The 5010-nt window shown below is 44.3% G+C and overlaps 1 pseudogene; it reads left to right on the top strand.

Moving 5' to 3' along the window:
• The first annotated feature begins 1695 nt into the window (after window positions 1–1695).
• Window positions 1696–2425, top strand: LOC121439500 (annotated as a pseudogene).
• The last annotated feature ends 2585 nt before the right edge of the window (window positions 2426–5010 follow it).

Raw genomic sequence — 5010 nt, 5'->3', positions numbered from 1 at the left:
GTCACACAGCAAGTCAGCTCATTGTTTTCACTGAAAATTCTTCTAAGTGTTTTACAGCAGTGTACCAAATGCTGGCAACAAGATAGGATAGCTAGGAAAAATAACAGAAATGAAATATGTTAATAACATGGACAGAGTAAATATCATACACACACACAAAGGGTGGGACATCAAATGACATATGGGATTCTGAAATGTGCTTCATCATGTAAAAGAAATGACCCATCAAGGCCCAGGGTACATGGTATCATAATAAAGACATACACACACAGGTTTGAAAAGAAACAAGTATTGGGGAGATCCCTAAATAACTCAGTCTTATGCCAAGACAGAAAATTGCCCTCTACAAATTGACAGCAGGCCCCATTGCAAGGACAAATTCCACTCTCTATGTTCACACAGAGATCTAGCTTTGAGGCCGTTACCCCCACATTCTAGTCCCTTTGGCACAAGAGGGTACAGAAAGGGAAACTTAGACACCAGCCCAGACAAAAAACCCTCTACTTACAACCTGTCCTGCCTGCATGATATGCTGAAGCAATGGTGGCACAGAACTTATGGGAGTTGCCAGCCAATATTTGGTTTAACTTGAGACCCATGCTATGGCAGAAGGCCTATGGCCTACACTGCCTGCATGGCCAGGAATTGGAGACTGGATATTATCAAGACCTACTGTAGAATCAAACATGACAGGCAAAAAAAAATCAATGAAATGATTCCTAATGATATTCTGCTATATACATAGAATAGTTACACTTTGTCTAGTTGTCATCAGAGAGGCTTCCTCTCACAGAAGATCGAAGTGCATATAGAGACCTATAGTCAGACATTATGCAGAAAGAGAATCTAAGTTAGAGGTCCCTATAAGCCCCTCCCCTACAAGATCAGGGAACCCCATGGAAGAGGGGTTGAAAGACTGTAGAAGTCATAGAGGATAGAGGGCATCAGGAGAACATGGAGCAAAAAATCAACTAAGCAGAGATCTCATGCGCTTACAGAGAATGAAATAGTGAACACGGTACTGACTGGCATGTGTTTGTACCTGGTCCTCTGCATATATGTTATGATTGGTGATGTGACAGATTCTGTTGACTTCCCATGCATCAAGGACTGGCCTCAACAAAAATACTTCTTACCAGGGTAGGGGCATAGGAATTGAAGAAATATAAGTAAAGACTATGAAGATGTAAAAAAGAAATAAGACAGAAAACATAGAAAGTATTGGGAGGGCATTTTAGTGACTAAAATGCTGAAATTTTCACATTTATTTTTGCACAGCTTTTATACCCAATGTAAAGTGGGAAAGAAGATAACAAAAGACTTGATTAACACGACACAAAGGATAACTCACACAGTCAATGTCTTTATCACTCTGAGACATCAAATCATTAGCATTCTGTTGTCTAGGTAACAAAGGTGCTCTAGATCACCTATGCTGAAGAGCACCCTTCCATAGGTGACCTCATAGTTACAATAGAAGGGGCAGAAGTACATTTGCATATCTTGACCACCTGTCAGGATGGCATTGAGCTATCTTAATGTCAAAAGAGTCAGACAGTCAGCAGCCTTCGGAGATCCCGTGGATCTGTGTCTTGCTTCAACAGTGTTTGGACGGAACAGACCCGGGGCCTCCCTTTGTTAGCTTCCACAGCTCCTCATCTGCAGCCACAGCCTCCAGGACCATCAACTTGCCGCCTTCAGCTCCCAGGACCAGCTAACACCGTCTCTTTGCGGGTAGCTCCAGACTGTGTCTCAACCATGACCTCCCAGATTCGTCAGAATTATTCCACTGAAGTGGAGGCTGCCGTGAACCGCCTGGTCAACCTGCACCTGCGGGCCTCCTACAACTACCTCTCCCTGGGCTACTATTTTGACCGGGATGACGTGGCTCTGGAGGGTGTAGGCCAATTTTTCCACCAATTGGCAGAGGAGAAGCGCTAGGGTGCCGAGCGTTTCCTCAAGTTGCAGAATGATCGCGGAGGCCGTGCACTCTTTCAGGATGTGCAGAAGCCATCTCAAGATGAGTGGGGTAAAACCCAGGAGGCCATGGAAGCTGCCCTGGCCTTGGAGAAGAACTTGAACCAGGCCCACTTGGATCTTCATTCCCTGGGCTCTGCCCGCACAGATCCTCATCTCTGTGACTTCCTTGAAAACCACTTCCTGGATAAGGAGGTGAAGGTCATAAAGAAGATGGGCAACCACCTGACCAACCTCCGCAGGTTGGCTACTGGGCCCCAGGCATCTCTGGGCAAGTACCTCTTTGAGCGGCTCACTCTCAAGCATGACTAGGAGGCCTCTCCTTCCAAGGGGCTCCCACCTCTGCTCTGCACCAGCCCGCCTCAGGACCTTCACCCTAACCTCTCAAGAAGCCACTAGGCAGCTTTGTAATGCCCTGGAGCCCCTCTCAAGTTTGGACCAAGTAAAAACAAAGCCCTTTGAAGCAGAAAAAAAAGAGTCAATCACCTGCTGAGTTAGGAGATACAACTATGCCTGTCAGTCTCCAAACTCTCTGACCATCAGACAAGGTAGAAATGGGCTTGCATTCTTCAGCCTCCACAGCCACAGGAGCCTTTACCCTCTCTGAGGAGTGGAGGGGATAGGTTGGGTGGAAAGTGAGGGCAGTGGGAGGAGCAGGGAACTGGGATTGGTATGTAAAACAAAAAATTGTTTTAGAAAAGTATGTTATGGCTGTTACCTTGGTGTGTTGTAATAGGAGCAGCGGCTACGCTCCTGGCACCCAGCCACCCGCACGGCTAGCTTTACACACGAAATAATTACATGGAAACTGTATTCTTTTAAACACCGCCTGGCCCATTAGTTCCCGCCTGTTATTGGCTAGCTCTTACATATTGATCTAATCCATTTCTAATATTCTGTGTTGTAGTAATAGGGGCGGCGGGGCTGCGTCCCCAACACCCCAGCCGCCTGCCCGGCTAGCTTATGCCCGAAATAACTACACACAAACTGTATTCATTTAATCACTGCTTGGCCCATTCTCTTCTAGGCTAATTCTCACATATTAATTTAGCCCATTTCTAATCATCTGTGTGTAGCACCCCAAGGTGCGCTTAGCGGGGAGATTCTAGCCTAGTCCATCATGGGTCGGAGCTTCATCCCAGGAGCGGGGCATGGCGTCTCTCTCTGAGGCGTCTGCTCCTGAGCGAGCTGTGGAGTCTCTGACCTCACTTCCTCTTCCTCCCAGTGTTCTGTCCTGTTTTCTCCTCCCACCTATCCTCTAACCAATAAAATGGGCCAGGGCAGTGCCTTTATTAGCCAATGACCTTCCTCCATCACTGTGTAGCCCACAAGCTGGCTTACCAGGAAAGATCTTAATCTGCGTCTGTGTCTGGTGGGAGAATCATGGCGACTCTCCAACTCAGCTTCTTTCTCCCAGCATTCTGTTCTGTTTACTCCACCTATCTAAATTCTACCCTATCAGAGGGCCAAGCAGTTTCTTTATTAATTAACAAATGAAAGCAACAGATAGACAGATGACCCACCTCCATCATTTTTTCTTTTTTTGTTTAGACAAAAAAGACTTTCATTTTAACATAGTACAATTACATATAGCAAAACAGTTATCAAGCAAGAATTACAGTTATAATATTTATATCTATTTTATCTTTTATCATAACTAAGGAAAACTATAACTATCCATTCTTCAACTCCATCAAAGACTCCAGAAGGATATAATATTATCTAAGCAAGCAAGAAGTCCAAAACTCTAGAAATGACAGAGACATCTCGCTGCCTGGACAGTCACCCAAAGTTCCTCTGTACCGTTGGGGCTTCCATCTTTGGCCTTCAGGCCCATAGTTTCCAGCAGACATTTCCATGAAGCAGGAAATACCAAAGACAATTCAGTCACTTTCTGCTGTGTACTGCAGAATGTCTCGTAGACTCTTTCATAGGTCAGGGACCCTGAAAGACCATCTCACCTTTAGGCAAGTTCAGCAGTCCTCTCTCTGTGGGTTCTCTGTGTTCAGTTTATGCAACAGACCAGGCAAGAACAGTTTTTTGCCCAAATGGCTATACAACTCCATAAGGAGCCTCTTCGATGCCCATCTTCCTCTTGAAGTAGAATGGTGCTGCCAGGAGCAGACGTGTCTCATTGTCATGAAAAGCCCTAAGTTATTAAAACATTTAAATGCCATATTCTGCAGTCATTGAGAGATATGAAGAATGCCTATCTAACTGAAATATACCTGTCTATATATAGGAAATCTAACTAACATAACTAACAAGCTTTACTATTATCGATGATTATCCATTAACAACTTATATTTCCTAATTATATATTACATTCTTAAATGAACCATACAATCACAATACCTTAATCAATATCAGAAATACATATACATAGAACAAAATTGACCTTAAAATCCATACCAATGTAAATTATTTATATCTATATCATCTCCCCCTTTAAATATAAAAGAACATTTATAAAGCATATTTGGGAACATGGGCACAGTTATTTCTCTCCAAACTGCTTCCTGCTGAATGGGGGTGCCATTATTTATGTCTTTTATGGTGTAACCTGTGTGCCTGGGTCATCTCAGTCGGCAGTTGAGTGAAGTAATTTTTTGAGGGTGTTCACAGCAACCTTTCAGGAGGAAGTGATCTATCATACCATATTGGGACAGACGCAATCCACATTGGGTGCCACACTGTTGATGAGAGCGGCAGGGCTGCGTCCCCGGCACCCGGCAGCCCACACGGCTAGCTTTACACACGAAATAATTACATGGAAACTGTATTCTTTTAAACACTGCCTGGCCCAATAGTTCCAGCCTATTATTGGCTAGCTCTTACATATTGATCTAACCCATTTCTAATATTCTGTGTAGCCCACAATCTGGCTTACCAGGAAAGATCTTAACCTGCGTCTGTGTCTGGTGGGAGAATCATGGCAACTTTCCGACTCAGCTTCTTTCTCCCAACACTCTGTTCTGTTTACTCCACCTATCTAAATTCTACCCTATCAGAGGGCCAAGCAGTTTCTTTATT

This window comes from Microtus oregoni, unplaced genomic scaffold, assembly GCF_018167655.1.
Source record: "Microtus oregoni isolate MIOR12 unplaced genomic scaffold, Mior012 000061F_ref0000440, whole genome shotgun sequence".
In the NCBI taxonomy this organism is placed as follows: domain Eukaryota; kingdom Metazoa; phylum Chordata; class Mammalia; order Rodentia; family Cricetidae; genus Microtus; species Microtus oregoni.
Note: the sequence above shows the minus strand (reverse complement) of the source record. Positions and strands in the feature narration are given on the sequence as shown.